Below are 21,485 nucleotides of genomic sequence, written 5' to 3' on the forward strand. Positions count from 1 at the left end.
ACACCCGATACCTCCTATAACAGTACCGACCACAGCATGGCACTTTTACACAAACACTAAGCCCAATACAAAGGGAATAACCGTATTCTACAACCTGTCCCAGGATAAACACATATTTAAAAAATCCACCACTATTTGGAAATGGGAAACAGAACTAGGTACCACCTTCTCAGATACCCAATGGCAAACTGCTCTTATAGAAATCCATAAAGCCTCCCACTGCGTCAAACACTGGGAACTGACGATCAAAATATTAAATAGATGGCACTATACACCATTTAGATTAGCCAAATACTATCTGGACAAGTCGCCACTATGCTGGCGGAACTGTGGTCACATAGGAAATCTGCAACATACATTCTGGGAATGCCCAAGTATAAAAAGCTTATGGAACCACATATTTTAAATCATATCCTCTATTACAGGCATCATCACCACCAACAATCCAACACTTGCAATCCTCCATAAAGGAATAGAAACATTTCCCCCCAATACAGATCTGTTGTCTCTCACATACTCCTCGAAACACGTAACCTTATACTCCACAAAAGATAATTTGTGCATATATTCCTCAGATGTTATAAAACATGTCCACCGTAACTATACTTTTTAACGCCTCATTGCTATCAATTCTATGCACTGTACAATGTTTGATACGAACTGGTCAATATGGATAGAGAACTATTGTAACGTATGAGTTGTATAGCCCACATTACCAAATTCTGAATATATAGTTATGTGCATTACATGTGTGCATTGACCTTTGTTCATTTAATTTTTGTATTGTCTATTACCATGTTAAAAACTATAAAATCAATAGAAATTTATTGAGAAAAAAAATTAATGGTATAATAATGAAGCTGCTTTGCTGGTGATATTGAAAGAGTTCTGCCAAACGTATTTCATTTTTTTTTCTAGTGATCTCCAGAATGATATTTTTTTTTCTAGCGATCTCCAGAATAATTTTTTTTTTGGGTCAAGTTACCACGACACCATTATTATCTCATGTTTTTGAAGCTCAAAGATACAACTATGTTGGTATCCCTTGTTAATTTGAAATTGTATTTTTGAAATGTATCTGCCTACTCACGAACAAACTGTCCTTTTTTAAGCAAAACACAAGCCAAGTATTTATCAAAAAAAAAATGTATTGAAAAGGGAGCACAAGGTCATATAAAAATCAAGAGGAAGGCAACGATGGAGAAACAGTTTGAATTGGTGAAGAGTTTTTTACCCCAGGGCAGACATCAATTATGTGAATTTCAAAATTGGTAACCTGAGGAGTCCATTTAATAGGGAGCACAATACGGTCCTGGATTCTGAGAGATTGGGAGCAGCAGCAGATGACATATATGTCCCGAAGCTGTGGTCTTCCAACAGCTTGCATTTTTTTGCCAGACCAGACTGAACCCAGGCCATTGCTCTCAACACTTTCTTCCACACAAATAAACTAAATTAAATAAAAAATGCATTCTCTGAACAAAAAAAGAAGATCAAATCAAATCATAATTTTCAAAATAAACAAAAAGAAAATTATAAATTGTAGTGTTGATAATCCCCAGCCCAGCTGCCTTGTTGGGGGTGTTGGGACTGCATTAGCTACAGACCGTCATGCTGTTGTGGTGGGTGGGGTGGGTGGGGTGGCTGTGGTGTCTGTGGAGATTGTGGAGGATTGTGTTCTATTTCGCATATGTGCATTTTTGGGGTAATATGGCCCCTCCTCCCCTTGTTGGGGAGTTGCAGGATCATCTCCTCGCACAGGCTGCATTGGCCCTCCTCCATATCCTTCAACTTGTTTGTGGTCATGCAACCAAAAGCCTCCTGGGCATCCGGGGCTGTGCTAATGGCACTTGTTGCAAGCCTGAGGAAGGCAGCCGTGGCATCATCCAGGTTTCCTGACTTCCTGGCCCTTTTAGTTGGAGGGCATATGGGAGGAACCTGGGACTCAGTCTAACTGCTGGGCATGGCCTCCTCCTAGCTGAGACTTTCCTGTGTATGAAAATGGGACATATTTTTTAGTTTTTGGTCATCGATCACACACAATTTTGAGCTCATGACTATTGCAAATTGAATGTTAACAAACAGAAAAGACTATCATTCTGACCCCAGCATTTTTCATTCTTGTCCCAATCATTTTTAGCCACTACTGTCTATTGATATATAAACCACTTAAGTTAAGGCAGAAATTTGGGATCAATAACGTCTAGTTAACATCATTCAATTTTTGTCTACAAATATGTTCAACAATGCTATACCTGGGTCAAGCTGGGCTCCTCCACATCTTCTTCCTGTGTCGAAGGACCAGGGTGGACCTCAGGAGCTGTGGCCTCAGCCGATGTGGAAGGATGCGTTGAGAGTGATGGACGTGGTTTGTTTTGGTCTGACAAACAAACGCAGGCTGTTGTAGCACCACAGCCTGGGGGCATATATGCCATTTGCTACTGCTTTGGATGTCTGGGATTCCATGACCTTCTTGCGCTCCCTATTATATGTACTACGCAGGCTATCAATTTTGACCTTCAAATAATTTATGTCTGCCGTGGGATACAGAGGCTTCACCAATTCCAACAGTTTCTCCATCGCTGCCTTCCTCTTGATTTTATTGGAGTATTTTTCAACCATTTTGCCTGCAAGACACAACACAAGACAAAACCTAATGTCAAGCTAAACTCTCATAATCTGGTCCCAATATAGGCCTCAATCTATAAGCAGTATAGTCCACTAATCACTGATGCCCCAATTTAAAATTGTACCTTTGTTTAACGTTCCTTTGGGTGATTTTGTTCTTTCGTCCTCCACTCCCAGATCGTTCCTACAGTTATTACATCGACTGCACGTTATGGCTTTATATACACTGTGCATGCGTAAAACTTCTCCCCTGTCCTTCTTTCTAGTGTATTCCCCACCTCTTCCCTTCCCAGCCAGTGGCGGAGAGACAGCAGGTGTGTGCTGAGAGCAGCAATGAGGAAAACATGGAGCAAGCCACTTCCAGATCCAGAAGGAGATATAAGGCCACAAATATGTCGTGTGAAGTAATGGTGGAGATGATGGACATCTTATTGAGCACAGACTATGATGGGAATCATGGACCTTACAGAAATCCAAATGTCAGAAAGGCCAAGATGGCTAAAGTTGTGAGAAGTCTGCACAGGAACTTTGGGGTACGACGATCCAAGAATCAGTTGAGAAAACACTGGTCAGACCTTAAACTGAGAGAGGAAGATCAGTATAGAAAGATCAGGAAAGTGCTGTGAAAAAAGTATTTGTCATGTGTTCCTATTAATATTACTTTTGTGCTGGTCCATGTTCTTCTCTTTACTGTTGTACAGTTTAAAATGCTAAGTTTTATTTTCGTGGACACAGGAATCGTTTGTGGGACATTAAACATCGTTCGTTCGACCACTAATACTTTGTTTTTGTAAGATGCGGGTTAAATGCATTTTCTATGGCCTATTTTTGTTAATAAATAAATAAGGTCATTAGATTGTTGTCTAGATGTGTTTGTAACTATAATGAAATGTCAACGTTGCTCAGTGTCAGTAGAGGACACTCAGCAGCTGTTTACGCATCTGGACGCAGGAGAACTAGTGTGGGACACCATAACACCCTTGTTACAATGTCGCACACAGGTACTCCAGTGGATACTAGGGATGTCTCCATGTGTGAAACGTGCACAAAACAGGTAAGTATTCCTAGACACTTCCAAACAATGTTTAATATTACTATTTCTAGCCTAACATATTTGTCTGCTAAGTATACCTTTTTTGTTTTCACATAGGGAAGAAAAGAAGAGGGACATCTGAGCTGTGTGTGGACACCAGGAACCCGGCACTGCCAGAAGATACAGAAAGTCAACTCACCACACACCCTGAAGATGTTGATGCTGATGTGCAGGAAGTACTGTGTGAAGTTCTCGAAATTGTGTCGACCACAGGTCAGTGTCTGAGACCACAGCTTCAGGTAATAGATGGATGCCTGCATATTTCTAAAACATGGTGTTTTTTTTTTTAGGTGATGTGGATGTTGTGGAAGACCAAAATCACTTCAGCAGTGCAAGTGCGCAAATCCTTATCAGTGAGCTCTTGGTTTGCAATAGGGAATTGGAGAAAATTAAAGAAAACATCCATGATGTAAAAAAACAGTGTTATCAACATCATTGATATTTTAGCAAAAATATAAAAACCAAACATATTTTATTTTTATTGTTAGAGAAAACATGACCTAAAATACATCTGGAGAAGGAGAAATGTGAAACACTGCCCTAAGTAATGTTTTAATTGTAATCTTTATGTGTTTTTAAGAATCGCAAAGCCAAAAATTGAAGATGCACACAAATTGGGCCACAAAATTCAGAATTCCTTCATGATCCCATGCCTAAAATGTGTCTTTTGATACATTTAGATTTCTAAAGCCCCAAAACACACAGTGTAAAAATTCAAAAAAATACTGAAAAAAAGCGCTGAAATGAAAATAGATAAAACACTAAATAAACGGGATGAATTAATGTGCAAAATGTTTTGACTTGGAAGAAAACCAAATAATAAAAGCTGCAAAACTAAAAAAGTGTTCAGACACCTAAAAATAAAAATAGTGAGAAAAATAGTTGCGCTAATATTAACCTTCCAATCAATTTTGTGTATATGAAACCTTCCAATTGCTTGGACTACAAGTGTATGTGCTCAGATCATTAAAAAAACATAACCAATACACTGTGAATTAGTGCTAAAAACATATAAACTAAAATCCCAAAAACCATCTGTGGTTATGATTATAGTGAAAAACCATAATAAAAAGTTCAGTAGTAATATGGAAATATAGTAGGAAATATAAAAAGATTATCAAGAAATATCCCAATAAAACATATAAAATTGATGGCCGTTCTTGTTTATACTTCAACAGCATTAATAGGAATAGGGATGAGCTTCGCGTTCGAGTCAAACCCATGTTCGACTCGAACATCGGCTGTTCGACCGTTCGCTGAATTACGAACGTTATGGGCCATTCGCACCAAATTTGTGTGGCGCATCACGGCCCATAATTCACTGCGGCATCACAGTGCATTGCTGGCTGATGATTGGCCAAGCATGCACTATGACCCGCATGCTTGGCCAATCACAGCGCCGTCGGTAGAGAGAGCTGTAATTGGCCAAAGCCAGGGTGGCTTTGGCCAATTATGGCTCAGGGGGTTTAGAACACACCCCACACTATATAAGGCCGCCTGCACGGCAGCCCTGTGTAGTGTGTTCCGGCGTGCTGAGAGATAGAGAGAGAGACAGTGTCATTTCATTTGAGTTAGCTAGATTAGGCAGGACAGTCAGTGAGTTAGCTGCACTTACAGTGTATTGTGTATATATTATATATGCATCCCAGGTGTTGCATATATATATATATATATATATATATATATATATATATATATATATACACACACTGTATTCAGTTTAGCTAGATCCGTTCCTGTTATCTTCCTACTGACAGGCAGGCTTGTCTTGTTACAGTATTTACAGCTACCTGAAGAAAATTGCTGGTGTTCTTTTGATCCTATTAGTGCCACAGTCAGGCAGCTAGACTATTTACAATTAGTGTAGTGCATCCTCTTCACAGTGTTCAGTTAAAGCTACAAGTTAGTTTAGTGTGACCACTGCACAGTGTTCAGCTAAAACTACAAGTTAGTGTAGTGCACAGTGTTCAGCTAAAGCTACAAGTTAGGGTAGTGCGTCCTCCTCACAGTGTTCAGCTAAAGCTACAAGTTAGTTTAGTGTGACCTCTGCACAGTGTTCAGCTAAAGCTACAAGTTAGGGTAGTGCGTCCTCCTCACAGTGTTCAGCTAAAACTACAAGTTAGTGTAGTGCGACCTCTGCACAGTGTTCAGCTAAAGCTACAAGTTAGTGTAGTGTGTCCTCCTCACAGTGTTCAGCTAAAACTACAAATTAGTGTAGTAAGACCTCTGCACAGTGTTCAGCTAAAGCTACAAGTTAGTGTAGTGAGACCTTTGCACAGTGTTCAGCTAAAGCTACAAGTTATTGTAGTGCGTCCTGCTCACAGTGTTCAGCTAAAGCTACAAGTTAGTGTAGTGCGTCCTCCTCATAGTGTTCAGCTAAAACTACAAGTTAGTGTAGTGAGACCTCTGCACAGTGTTCAGCTAAAGCTACAAGTTAGTGTAGTGCGTCCACCTCACAGTGTTCAGCTAAAGCTACAAGTTAGTTTAGTGTGACCTCTGCACAGTGTTCAGCTAAAGCTACAAGTTAGTGTAGTGTGACCTCTGCACAGTGTTCAGCTAAAGCTACAAGTTAGTGTAGTGCATCCTGCTCACAGTGTTCAGGTAAAACTACAAGTTAGTGTAGTGCGACCTCTGCACAGTGTTCAGCTAAAGTTACAAGTTAGTGTAGTGAGACCTCTGCACAGTGTTCAGCTAAAGCTACAAGTTAGTGTAGCGCGTCCTGCTCACAGTGTTCAGCTAAAACTACAAGTTAGTGTAGTGCGACCTCTGCACAGTGTTCAGCTAAAGCTATAAGTTAATGTAGTGCGTCCTCCTCACAGTGTTCAGCTAAAGCTACAAGTTAGTTTAGTGTGACCTCTGCACAGTGTTCAGCTAAAGCTACAAGTTAGTGTAGTGAGACCTCTGCACAGTGTTCAGCTAAAGCTACAAGTTAGTGTAGTGCGTCCTCCTCACAGTGTTCAGCTAAAACTACAAGTTAGTTTAATGTGACCTCTGCACAGTGTTCAGCTAAAGCTACAAGTTAGGGTAGTACGTCCTCCTCACAGTGTTCAGCGAAAACTACAAGTTAGTGTAGTGCGACCTCTGCACAGTGTTCAACTAAAGCTACAAGTTAGTGTAGTGCGTCCTCCTCTAAAGCTACAAGTTAGGGTAGTGCATCCTCCTCACAGTGTTCAGCTAAAGCTACAAGTTGGTGTAGTGTGTCCTCCTCACAGTGTTCAGCGAAAAACTACAAGTTAGTGTAGTGCTACCTCTGCACAGTGTTCAGCTAAAGCTACAACTTAGTGTAGTGTGTCCTCCTCACAGTGTTCAGCTAAAGCTACAAGTTAGTGTAGTGCGTCCTCCTCACAGTGTTCAGCTAAACCTACAAGTTATTTTTTTGCGAGCTCTGCACAGTGTTCAGCTAAAGCTACCTGTAGAAGGTTGGTGGTGTTTTCCTGATCCTATCACTACCGCAGGCCGCTAAATAAGCTACAAGTTATTTTTTGGCAAGCTCTGCACAGTGTTCAACTAAAGCTACCTGTAGAAGGTTGTTAGTGTTTTCCTGATCCTATCACTACCGCAGGCAGCTAAATAAGCTACAAGTTAGTGTAGTGTGAGCTCTGCACAGTGTTCACCTAAAGCTACCTGTAGAAGGTTGTTGGTGTTTTCCTGATCCTATCACTACCGCAGGCAGTTAAATAAGCTACAAGTTATTTTTTGGCAATCTCTGCGCAGTGTTCACCTAAAGCTACCTGTAGAAGGTTGTTGGTGTTTTCCTGACCCTCTCACTACCGCAGGCAGCTAAATAAGCTACAAGTTAGTTTTTGGCGATCTCTGCACAGTGTTCACCTAAAGTTACCTGTAGAAGGTTGTTGGTGTTTTCCTGATCCTATCACTACCGCAGGCAGCTAAATAAGCTACAAATTAGTTTTTTGCGAGCTCTGCACAGTGTTCAGCTAAAGCTACCTGTAGAAGGTTGGTGGTGTTTTCATACTACAGGCAGGCAGTTGATTTTGCTAACTGCAGTATCAGTATATATATATATATATATATATATATATATATCCCAGCTTAGTGCAGCTACAGGCCATTAGTATGTCTGGAAGGCCAACAAGGAGAGGCAGACAGTCACAAGCCAATAAAAGAGGGCAAGCACGCTCTGTGTCTAGAGGCAACAGTGCTGGTCGTGGAGACGGTGCATCCTCATCAGCACGTGGCCGTGGGACACGCTTGACCTTTTTTTCGGCAGCTGGCCATGTTGAGCCGCAACATGCGGAAGACTTGGTTGAGTGGATGACCAAGCCATCCTCATCCTCCTCATCCTCTCTCACCCATGCTCAAGGTACTTTGTCTGGCAAAGCAGCGGCTTCTTCCCTCAGCTCAATGTCATCAGTGACTCCTTCCCTAGCCCCACCATGTCCTCCTGAGGAGTCCCTCAAACTGTTTGACCACAATGTTGGGTACATGCTCCAGGAGGATGACCAGCGTTTGGAAGGCTCTGATGATGATACTGAGCTAGATGAAGGCAGTAACATGAGCACGGACAGAGGGGGTGCCCAAGAAGGACAGCAATCTGGCAGTCATGCTCCCCCTGCTGCAGCATACTGCCAGGTTTGCTCCAGTGATGAGGAGGGAGGGGATGATGAGGTCACTGACTCAACGTGGGTGCCTGATAGGAAAGAGGAGGAGGAGGAGGAGGCGGCACATCACCAACGAGGCAGGATGCCCTCCAGGGGCCAGCACACTGACTGCATCACACTCCAAAGCTCCGCATGTGCAGGGCGCTGCTGTCTCTGCACAGTATTCAAAAAGTTCTTTGGTGTGGGCCTTTTTTAAGACGAGTGCATCAGATCGCACCGCTGCTATCCGCAACATATGTCTCAAGCGTATCTCGCATGGCCAAAACATCTCCCGCTTGGGCACCACATGCTTGACCAGATATATGTTGACCTGCCATGCAGTTCGTTGGCAAGCATATCTAAAAGACCCACACCAAAGAACAAAGAGGACCTCTCCTTGCTCCTCATCAGCTGAGATCTCCAACTCCACTATACCTTCAATCCTCTCTGAGACCTGCACTGAGAGGAATGAAGGTGTAGAATTAGGTGTGTCACAGCCAAGTACTTGTGGGCAATCTGCTTTCGGTACACCGACATCAGATTGTACCAGGCAGCTCATATTACAATACTACCAAAAGAAGGGAAAGACAAAGTTAACTGCTCAAGCTACAGGCCAATAGCCCTATTGAACGCCGATACGAAGCTGTACTCCAAGATCCTGGCCACTAGGATAAAAAAACTAATCCCACTGTGGATCAACCCGGACCAAACTGGTTTTGTCCCGGGGAGAGAGGGGCGGGACAACAGCCTAAAATCATTATTGATGTTGCACAAGAAGGTGCAGAATGAGACCCCAGTTCTATTCCTGTCATTGGATGCAGAAAAAGCATTTGACAGGGTAGACTGGGGTTTCATGATGGATACATTGCGGCATTTGGGTATCGGGACAAAAATGATGAAGTGGATAACAAATTTGTATAATGGCCCGACAGCAGTCGTAAAAGTAAACGGTAGACTCTCTCCAAAAATTAAGATGCAGAATGGAACACGGCAAGGCTGTCCACTGTCTCCACTATTATATGTATTGGCTTTAGAACCACTATTAGCAACACTCCGCAATAACAAAGAGGTAGAAGGAGTGAAACTAGGAGGAAAAGAGCATAAGATCGCTGCTTACGCGGACGACATCTTCATGTACGTATCCAACCCAAGAGTGTCACTCCCAAACATACTGAAAGAAATTAAAAAATACGGAGAACTGTCAAACTTCAAAATTAATCCAATAAAAACGGAAATATTAAACATAGGTCTAGAGAAAAAGGAAGTTCAGTTTTTACAAAAAGAATTCCCATTCACTTGGGTAAAAGAGCTAAATTACCTTGGAATTAAAATAACTCCTAGAGTCGAAAAAATTTATCAGGCAAACTTTATTCCACTGATCAATGAGGTCAAAGAAGAAATGAAAAAGTTAAGAATACAGCCACTTTCATGGATTGGAAGAATAAATATGTTTAAGATGACGATATTACCTAAAATAAACTACAGATTACAGATGTTACCAGTAAAAATCCTGCAGAGCTTTTTTAAAATAATTAAAACAATCCTGCTAAAATACATATGGCTTAATAAAAAAACAAGAATTAATTACACGCTGATCACAAGGAAAAAGGAGCATGGAGGTCTTGCCGCTCCAGATATAAGTAGTACTATAAAGCCATAGTTTTAACACGAATGTTAGAGTGGACAAATGAGAAAAATGAAAAAAAATGGGTGGAAATGGAAAACACAATAAGTGGAGCCACACTACGTAAGAATATTTGGATTCCACGGAAATATAGAATATTGGACACCGACACGCACGAAATAACAAAAAATGTATTTAAAATTTGGGACACCATCCACTTAAAGAATGAATGGAAATATAATTCACCACTATTAGCACTCACAGGATCGAATCTCTTCACCCCTGGGAGGGAAATATTTGAAATCCAAGGAATAGGTAACCCACAACTGAAAGATATCACTAGAAATGGTAAAATAAGAACACGAGTAGAAATAGAGGAAAGGAATGGATGGAAGATGAATGAATGGAAGTATACTCAACTAAGGCACCTAGTAAGCACAATACCACACCCACTGAGAGATGAAACAAAATTAACTGCACTGGAAAAGCTGTGTAGCAATGAAACACCATTAAAAAACGGAACATCAAAAATTTATAGTATACTGACAGATTTGGAAGCACAAGAAAGACCAGAATATATAAATCAATGGGAAAAAGAAATGAATTTAAAAATAGATAACCAAAAAGTGGAAAAAATGATAGAAATGGGATATAATAAGGCTTGGGACATGAAGACCATAGAAATGAATTATAAACTAGTATCAAGATGGTATATGACCCCAGTAAGAATACACAGATTCCATCAAGATAGAACCTCCTTGTGTTGGAGAAAATGTGGCCAAATAGCAACGATCACACACATATGGTGGGAATGCCCAATAATAATGGAGTACTGGAAGGAAGTGTTAAATAACATAAAAGAAATAACTGGAGAAGAAATAGAACAAAATATTTGGACTTGCCTCTTCCATATCTACAATAAACCTAAGAAACAATATAGAAAATCAATAATACCTAACCTCCTGAATGCGGCCAAGGCTTTAATTCCCAAGAATTGGTTAAAAAGTGGAAAACCAGACATTAGAAACTGGCTAAAGGAAATAGATTATCACTACAAAATGGAAGGAGGAGAGAAAGGGGATAATAGTAGATGGGAAAGTTGGAAAAACTACAAAGTCTCGGATATTTATTTAGATAGGATAAAAGAAAGAATAGGTGCAGAGCCAAGTGGATAAATAAACAACATAAAGGAACGGACCAGACACAGGGGAGGGGGAGGGGGGGGGGCGAGGGGGAGGGGGGGCGGGGGGAAATAAGAGGGACTGAGAAAGATTAAGATAATAATAGGGTTTATAATTATAGAAGGCGTTTTGTCGTCGGTTTTTAAAATTATTTAAGAATATCCTAGAAGGGAAAAATAATAAAGATGTGACGGAAACAATCCACAATGATGTGAAAAAGGAGAAGAGATAAAGTTTGACACATAAAGTTGAAATAATGTCTCTCGGAAAACTTTCGCTGAAGTGGATAAAAAAAAAAAAAAAAAAAAAAAGATTGTACCAGGCAAATTTTCCTGCCCCATCTGCTGCACCGCCAAAAGAAGTTCACTCCCAGCCATCCAAATGCCCAGCGGTTGAATGCTAGCTTGGCAAAATTGCTAGCACTTCAACTGCTGCCTTTTCAGTTGGTAGACTCTGCCCCCTTCCATGAGTTTGTGGAATGTGCAGTTCCTCAGTGGCAGGTACCCAAACGCCACTTTTTCTCATGGAAGGCGATTCCGGCTCTCTACCGGCATGTGGAAGGCAATGTCTTGGCCTCGCTGGACAGGGCGGTCAGTGGTAAGGTGCATATTAGCGCTGACTCATGGTCCAGCAGGCATGGACAGGGATGTTACCTAAGTTTCACCGCGCATTGGGTGACTCTGCTGGCAGCTGGGAAGGATGCAGGACAAGATGCAGTAGTGTTGGAGGTTATTCCGCCACCACGCCTCCAAAATGCCACTACTAATGATTGTGACACACCTCTCTCCTCCACCCCCTCCTCTTCTTCTTCCTCCATGGCCTCTTCCTGTGCTTTGTCCTTGGAACCAGAGGTGCTCCATAGCCGTTCAAGGGGCTACGCAAGTATGCAGGCCAAAAGATACCATGCGATGCTTGAGCTGGTGTGCTTGGGGGACAGGAGCCACACTGGGGCAGAGGTTCTGTCAGCTCTGCAGGGGCAGGTTCAGAGGTGGTTGACGCCATGCCAACTTAAGGCAGGAATGGTGGTTTGCGATGATGGCACCAACCTCCTCTATGCCCTCCGACAGGGACAAATGACCCATGTGCCCTGTTTGGCTCACGTCCTTAACTTGGTGGTGCAGCAGTTCTTGGGCAGGTACCCGGGCTTACAGGATGTCCTGAGGCAGGCCAGAAAAGTCTGTGTGCATTTTCGCCGGTCATATAATGCCAGTGCTCGGCTGTAAGACCTCCAAAAGGAGTTTAACCTGCCCAAGAACCGCCTAATCTGTGACATGCCCATCAGGTGGAACTCAACATTGACCATGCTGCAGTGGCTGCACATGCAGCAGAGGGCCATCAATGAGTACCTGTGCGACTATGGCACCAGGACAGGGTCAGGGGAGCTTGGTTTTTTGTCCCCACGCCAGTGGGCCATGATCAGGGATGCATGCACTGTCCTGTCACCATTTGAGGAGGCCACGAGGATGGTGAGCAGTGACAGTGCATGCATCAGTGACACTGTCCCCCTTGTCCATCTGTTGGAGGCAGGAAGAGGAGGACTTCCTTAGCTCTCAAGGCCCCCTTTATCCAGACAGTGTTCCTGTGTGCCCGCCGATCACACAGGAAGAGGACGAGGATGAGGAAGAGGAGGAGGAGGATTGTGTCAGTATGGAGGTGGAGCCTAGCACTCAGCATCAGCATCAGTCTTTAAGGGATCAGTCCCAAGAAACACATGGACTTGTACGTGGCTGGAGGAGGTGGCTGCAGACCATGTCATTGTCAGGTCACCTAGAGGCTGGGTGACAGATGCACACCGTTGGGATCAGGAGTGCCCCGCAAGGTAGTGGACCCTACGGCTGACTGCTGCAGATTAAACCCTGGGAGGTTTCAGGAAGCAGGTCTACTGGATCACTGACACAGATCCCACTGGGAGCTAGAGCATAGATTCCCCAGGGTGCGGAGTCTAAGAGCCAGCAGGTGTTCACCAGAGCCTTTAATGGTAAGGATGGACTGTGCTGCAGTCTGGCTCCAGGTCGCGGCCCCCATGGTCTCACAGCTCACGCTCACAGTAGACTACAGGAGAAGAGGAAGGAGGCAGCAGGCTGGGACAACAAGGAAAGTAAGGGACAAGCCAAGGTCGGGGCCACAAGCAGACAAGGACAACAGAGTACACGCCAAGGTTCAGGGTCACAGGCAAACAGGGATGGTCGGGAACACGCCAAAGGTCAGGGTCACGAGCAGACAGGAATAGTTAAGAACAGGCCAAAGACAGTAACAGGAATCAGATGTAGGAAACACAGCAAGTACACACAGAGGCTAACACACAATGGTTGATCAGCACTGCTGGCTTGCAGTGCACAGGTTAATATAGGGTTCCCTGATAGGGCCTGGGGTGGGGCCATACTTAGAGGAGAGGTTACAAAAGCAGTCAGGTGAGGGTCAGCTGGTCTCCAGAGATGAACACATGGAGACAGGTATGCTGATCAACAAACTCTATTGCATAACCATAACAGTACCCCCCCTCTTAAGACCTCCCCCTCCCCGCCTGTGCCCAGGCTTAAAGGGAAAATCCAGATGGAACCTCCTCAATAGACGAGGAGCAAAGACCTCAGATGCAGTGATCCAATACCTCTCCTCAGGACCAAACCCTTTCCAATGTACGAGGTACTGAAGAATGCCTTTACGGAGGCGGGAATCCAAAACTTGACCAACCTCGTACTTTAGATTATCCTCAGAGGCCGGAACCGAGATAAGGAGAGGACGAAAAGACTTATTGAGGACTAAAGACTTTTTAGAAATGGGTAAGGGCACGAGAAGACCATCAGAAGTCTGAGCAGGGTCCCCCAGACCCTTAAAGATGTGCTGGACATCCAACACAGGACCATCAGACTGGGTAGAGGTCAGTGGATCCCTGAGGTCAGGTTGGTTAAAAGGTGACGTGTCACAAGAGTTAAGCTGGATAGCTGAAACACAAACAGAATGCAGAGTGCCCTGAACAAAAGATTGAAAACCCCACCTGGCCGAATGAGGCAGTCTATCCAAAGGATGGATTGAGACTCTTAAACAGGTTTGAACGGACGTAGTAGCAGTAGGGTGAGGTCAGGTTACAGAAGGTCCTGAACAAGAAGCAGGAAGCTCACTGGACATAGGCTGGACTGGTGCAGAGGCCGACTGAACAGCATTGCCAGGTGCAGCGACCACCAGAATTGCATCGCAGGGCGTAGCAACTGTGGTGGACGAGTCAGCCTGGGTGTGTGTCCAAGGGGGTCCAGGGACAGGCAAAGAGAAATGGCCATGCAAACTGGAGTGACTGATCGGCTCAGGTTCACAGGTAGGCTTCTCATCCAGAGTACCACACGACCCAGAGAGTGCCTCAGCCCGACTATTGCAGGAGACATTCCAGAAATCACTATACGCAGCGGGAAGAGCAGAAGATACTGGGATGGTGGCAACAGGAGTATTCTCTTTTGGGGTAACCTTGAGTAGGCAGGAGGAGGAACAGGAGGAACCCCAAGTCAAGATCTGTCCAGCAGTCCAGTCAATATGTGGAGAATGGAGTCGTAACCAAGGAAGACCTAATATGATAGGAGACGAAGCCTTAGGTAAGACAAGGAAGGATATCCACTCCTGGTGGAGTGTCCCTACCAACATCTTAACAGGGAGGGTCTGGAAGCGGATAGGGCCCCCTGGGAGAACAGTGCCATCAATCGCCAAGACAACCAATGGTGTAGTAAGGGGCAAAAGGGTAAGTCTCATGGAAGACGCAGTTCCCCAGTCCATGAAATTGCTAGCGGCTCCGAAATCCAGATGTGCCGAGACCGAACGAGAGGAAGCGCCAACATGAAGGAACACAGAAAGAAGAAGACAAGAATTTGAAGGTGATACTTCAGGGTCTAATACTCCACCTTCCACATGTATTAGCCCCGATCGTTTTTCTGGACGAAGAGAACAAGTGTCACGAAAATGACCTTTGGCCCCACAGTAGAGGCACAGGCCCAGAGTTCTGCGCCTAGCGCGTTCTTCAGGAGACAACTTGGTCCAGCCCAGCTGCATAGGTTCCTCAGCAGGCAGGGGGTGCTCCTCGGATCGAAGAGAAGGGACTGGGAGCTCAAGCTGCCTAAGGAACGGGGAGTGCTGGCGTCTTTTTTCCAGGGCCCTATCCTGTAAGCGAATATCGATCTGGTTACACAAGGTGATGACACCGTCCAGATCAGCAGGAAGGGATCTTCCTGCTAATTCATCCTTCACTGTATCAGAGAGGCCATGTAAAAAGGTTGCAACTAGGGCCTCATTATTCCAGCTCAGTTCAGCTGTGAGGATACGGAACTGAAGAGCATACTGTCCCACAGAAGCGGACTCTTGACGTAGACATAAAAGAGCGCTAGCCGCTGAGGAGACATGACCCAGTTCCTCGAAGATATTCCAAAAAAGTTTCAAGAAATCAGACAGGCTAGAAACCACTGGATCATTCCGTTCCCACAGAGGGGCAGCCCAAGCTAGCACCTCGCCGGACAGAAGGGATATAATATAGGATACTTTCGCCCGATCGAACAGGAAGTTTTGGGGCTGACGTTCAAAATGAATCGTGCACTGGCTAAGGAACCCCCTGCAAGCCTTTGAGTCCCCAGAGAAACGGGCCAGAGCTGGCAGTTGTAATGAATGTGTAGCTGTGACTGGTGCGATAGGTGCAGCAGCAGATAGCGGTTGAGGTTGTTGAACCGTGGGTCCTAATGAGGTCTGAACCAAAACGGGATGCCAAATCCTGAAGGAATCGCATCACTTGGGTCTGATGCGATTCCTGGGTCTCAAGTCTGCGAACTAAGCCCTGCAGCGGATCATCTGCGGGTAGCAGCACATCAGCCGGGTCCATGGCTGATCAAACTGTCAGGTCACCTAGAGGCTGGGTGACAGATGCACACCATTGGGATCAGGAGTGCCCCGCAAGGTAGTGGACCCTATGGCTGACTGCTGCGGATTAAACCCTGGGAGGTTTCAGGAAGCAGGTCTACTGGATCACTGACACAGATCCCACTGGGAGCTAGAGCATAGATTCCCCAGGGCGCGGAGTCTAAGAGCCAGCAGGTGTTCACCAGAGCCTTTAATGGTAAGGATGGACTGCGCTGCACTCTGGCTCCAGGTCGCGGCCCCCAGGGTCTCACAGCTCACGTTCACGGTAGACTACAGGAGAAGAGGAAGGAGGCAGCAGGCTGGAACAACAAGGAAATAAGGGACAAGCCAAGGTTGGGGCCACAAGCAGACAAGGACAACAGAGTACACGACAAGGTTCAGGGTCACAGGCAAACAGGGATGGTCAGGAACACGCCAAAGGTCAGGGTCACGAGCAGACAGGAATAGTTAAGAACAGGCCAAAGTCGGTAACAGAAATCAGATGTAGGAAACACAGCAAGTACACACAGAGGCTAGCACACAATGGTTGATCAGCACTGCTGGCTTGCAGTGCACAGGTTAATATAGGGTTCCCTGATAGGGCCTGGGTGGGGCCATGCTTAGAGGAGAGGTTACAAAAGCAGTCAGGTGAGGGTCAGCTGGTCTCTAGAGATGAACAAATGGAGACAGGTATGCTGATCGACAAACTCTATTGCATAACCATGACAGTCGTCCTTAGTGACCCAGAGGACTCCAGACCGAATGCCTCAGCAAACTTTCGCTGCATGGCCTCCCTGATCCTGCAAAGCCTGCGTAAGGATCCTGGTATTCGTGGTATCAAGGAGAAGGACCGGTAAAGAAGAAAGAGACAAACGTCAAAGGGGGCGTGACCGGATGCTGGAGTGAGTGGAGGTGCGCGCAAGCTTTCCCCAGCCCAATGCCTCCGTGTCTGTCTGATCCAGTCCGGTGATCGGGACCCGTCCGTGCGAGCTCTCTCCCCCTGTGGCGCTTTGTCCGGCGGCTTGGTTCTCCGTCCACCTGCCTGATCCGGAGTGGGACGCCAGAATAGTAGTGCGGCCGCCCGGGAGAGGACGCGACCCGAGCCCTCGGGGTGGCGAGGAGAGGGCCGGGCTCTCTGCTTGTGCGGTTACCCGGGCAACGATCTCGTCACCAGCCGGAGGAGGCGGCCGGGACGGCGCGTGCGAAGGGTAAACGGAGCCACAACCACCGTCAGGAGCGTCAACGTGCTGGTAGCACTAAGGTACCAACTACCTATCTCTGAGCTTATTAAAAAGTGGATTACCTCTCCCCACTTCTCGGGGATTGGGCTATTGCCCCGGACGGGTGGGGGGTGAAGGCACAGGCAGCCTCTTATACGGATATTCAGTGTTCTTGTTTTTCATTTGAAGATAATATATCCCCTGTCAGCTGGTGGAGGGTTGCATTAACAAAACAGACGCTAATCTATTTTTGCAACTTAAAACGCTAACAGTGCAGTAATATCTGCTAAACTTTTGGTTGCTTAACTATCCTAGTGGCTGCTTGGAGGACACTGCTGGGTCTGAGAAGACATTGGGGGAGGAGAGAGGAGGAGGGAGGGGGGAAGTAGAGAAGGAAGGAAGAGTATAGGAAGGAGGAAGGAAGAAGGGAGAAAAAAAAAAAAAAAAAAAAGAAAAAAGCTGAGAGTATAAACCCCACGAGTGGATACACCTTCCTATATACCCCTCTGACTCATATAATCAGTCATGACTAGGAAAAAAGGAGAAGAGCTGCAGCAACAGGAGAACACTAGCTCCCAAATGACCCGCACTTCAAAGGAGAAGGGGAATCAGGTAGCAGCGGCAGCAGCGGCTAAACTAGAAAAATTTGCGCACCCCTCTACCTCATCTCCATCTAAAAGTACTCAGCACCAACAGGATAGACCACAAGCAGGAAGCTCAGGGGACAGGAAGAGCCTAGGAAAAGGATCAGCGGCAACGCATACAACAAAAATAGCGAGTAGTAAAAGTTCTGAGGGTGAGTCCGCAGGATTAGTGACTAATAATACTACTACGCACAACGCACCAGTAGAAGCGGAACCCACATTGAAAGATGTTCTATGTGCGGTCAATTCCTGTAAGGCCTCCCTAAGCGATCTGTGCGACCAGCTGACAGGGCTAAAGGAAGAGTTAATTACAGTAAGCCGAGAATTGCAAAGGACTATCGCCAGAACAACAACACTGGAGGAGAGAGTGAGTCAGGTCGAGGACGACTTAACGCCATTAAAACGAAAGCTTAAAGCATTAAAAATGCAGATGGGTCTACATAACGCTAAAATAGAGGAAATGGAAAACAGGTCCCGCAGAAACAACGTAAGGGTGGTAGGACTACCGGAGCGGTGTGAGGGTCCCCACCCTGAGGAGTTTATGGAGAGTTGGCTCAGGGGAATATTTGGGACGGAAACTTTCTCCCACCTCTTTGCCATTGAAATAGCCTACAGAGTGCCAACTAGGGCCCCACCATCAGGGGGATATCCCAGACCAATAATTATGAAGCTCTTTAGTTACAGGGATAAGGTAACCTTGATGCGTAGGGCCAGAGAACTGGGAGACATTTTGCATAACGGAGCTAAGATCTTATTTTTTCCCGATTACTCCCCAGACCTCCAAAAACGAAGGGCTGAATTCAGGGACATTAAGCGCAACCTGCGGAATTACAAAATAGAGTACGCTTTGTTGTATCCCGCACGACTACGTATCACCGCCCTAGGGTCTACCCACTTTTTTGATACAACAACAGGGGCAATAAAATGGCTGGAAGATAACAAAAAGGACCTGCAAAGCTAGGGGTTGAAAAAGACTAGTTAAAATTGGAAAGAAAAGGAGGAAAATGTACCCTTTTTTTTTTTGTTTTTTTTTGTTTTGTTCTTTTCCTTTCATTCACTTGTTGTTTTCTTTAGAGTAACTAGCAGACGACACGGGGGGGGGGGGTGTGATAGATGGAAGCACGAACAAACGATGTGATCTCACGGGTTATGAATGTTTTGAGTGTTGTTTCGAAGGTTTGGAGGGGGGTAGTGGGAGGGGGGGAGGGGGGAAAGAGTGTGGTAACGAGTCACAATGTACTTTTATGTCATATGAGTGGGGAGTCCAGAATGGTTGGGAAGGGGGGAAAAAAAGGTCACTAGTGCAGCCCCCAGGGCTAGCCTAATTAGGCAGGAGGGGGGGTCACGAATAAGGGTGTTGGGGTGGGGGATGAATATAGCGGGAGGGGGGGGGAGGGGGGTTTGCAGTGAGATATAGGGCGGGGCAACGGGGTGTATGTACATCACACATAATTAGAAAGGGGAGGTTTACAATGCATATTGGTACACGTGATTTGTATTTGCAACTAAGGGATGTAGATGGGGGAGGGAGAGGTCCCTGGATTCGGGGGTTCCTTGTCCCTCCCCATTTTCTTTTCTTTTCTTTTTTCTTCATTTGGTCAGCACAATCACGGAGTTGGCAAGTTTTGCATTCACTAACTCACGAAGGAATTGTCTTTTTTTCTCTTGGCATTTTTCTTTCCTTCTCCTTTTCTCTTTTATTCTCTATCTTAGTTAGATGTCTTTGAAAACGCTAACAATAGGTTCCTGGAATATCAGGGGCATGAGCGACCCGGCCAAAAGGGCAGCGGTGTTCTTGGCGATGGAAGCTTATGGAGTTGAACTGGCTTGCCTGCAGGAAACTCACCTCACCAACGATACTAAATTACATGTTCGGAACCATAAATTTCAAGAACAGTATCACTCAGTTTACACCTCATATTCAAGAGGGGTGAGCATATTGGTGGGGCGAGGTATTTTATTTTCCTGCAGGGAAGCCAGAATAGACTCGCTGGGATGCTATGTCTTCTTGAGCTGTGTTGTGCAAAACAGACCTCTGGTGCTAGCAAATATCTATGTTCCGCCCCCGTTTAAAACAGAGACCATTTTGGATCTGTTGGAGTTTGTGGATAATAAGGTTGATGTACCGATAATATTGGTGGGGGACTTAAATACAGTCTTGGATAACAAAATGGACCGGTTTCCACCAGTGAACCGCGCAGAGAGACTATCTGAGGGGCGTTTAGGCCAACTCCTGAAAGAGATCGGGTGGTGCGACCTGTGGAGATCTCGCAATCCAAACACCCGGCAGTATTCCTGTTATTCAGGGACACACTCCACCCTCTCGTGCTTAGACATGGCGTTAGGCAACAGCGAAGCCCTGCAATTAGTAGGGAACATAGAGTATAAGCCGAGGGGAATCTCAGATCACTCTCCCTTGACCTTGACCTTGAACCTAAACACTAGAACAGGCCGGAAAAGGTGGTCAATAAAACCACTCTGGTTGGATCTAATAAGCAGCCCAGTAGAAGTAACCTCCAAATTAAAAGAATTTGTAGCATTTAATTCAGGTACAGCACCAGCGGGGGTAGTGTGGGATGCCCTAAAAGCGTTCCTTAGGGGATTATTACACCAACAGGTCACCATAACAAAGAAAGCGTCAAGAGAATGGGAGGTGAGGGCAAACAGGGAAGCTATGGAATCAGAAGTGCAATACGTGGCGGATCCAACCCCTGAAAAGCAGAAGATCTGGCTTAACCGACAACAAGAGTACAGAGAAGTAATTAACAGAAGAGTAGAGAATAAAAGACTTTTCCAGAAACAAAATTATTTCGGTGAAGGGGAGAAAGTAGGCCGGATGCTTGCACTTATAACGAAATCTAATCTATCTCCATCGGCCATTCTCTCAATTAGGACACCGGCTGGAGGGATCACTTCTGATCCCACCGCGGTCCTAGAGACCTTCTCTGCGTTCTATAAAGATCTGTACAGGTCGCGCCGAGGATCGGACCGGTGCATCATGGTCAGGTTTTTAGAAGGGGTGGATCTGCCCGTTCTATCGGAAGGGGATAGGAGTGCGATGGAGTCTCCCCTGACCTTAGAGGAGTTGCAAGGGGCTGTCATGGAGTTGTCAGGTCAGAAATCTCCCGGCCCAGATGGTCTGCCACTGGAGATCTATAGAAAGTACGGGGAAGTGCTGCTCCCGGAGCTCTTAAAGGCACTAGAGCAGTCGTTCAAGGACGGGAGGCTGCCCTTATCAATGTCAGAGGCTGACATAATAGTGATTCCAAAAGAGGGGAAAGACCAACTGGAAGTCACCTCATACAGGCCGATATCATTGCTGTGTTCAGATGCCAAGATCGTGGCAAGGGCGCTAGCATCCAGACTGAACAAATGTATTGCAAATCTGGTACATCCAGATCAATCAGGGTTTATCCCCGGTCGGTCCACCAGTGCCAATATTAGAAGGGCCTATTTGAACCTCCAGGTACCGGCCGAGAACGCAGGGTCTAGAGCTATATTGTCATTAGACACTGCCAAGGCTTTTGATAGCCTGGAGTGGGAATACCTCTGGTGGGTGCTTGAGAGGTTTGGATTTGGCCCTGTATTTATTGGCTGGTTAAAGATTCTTTATAAAAACCCTAAGGCTAGA

Source organism: Aquarana catesbeiana, linkage group LG09 (genome assembly GCF_042186555.1).
Source record: "Aquarana catesbeiana isolate 2022-GZ linkage group LG09, ASM4218655v1, whole genome shotgun sequence".
NCBI classification, from domain to species: domain Eukaryota; kingdom Metazoa; phylum Chordata; class Amphibia; order Anura; family Ranidae; genus Aquarana; species Aquarana catesbeiana.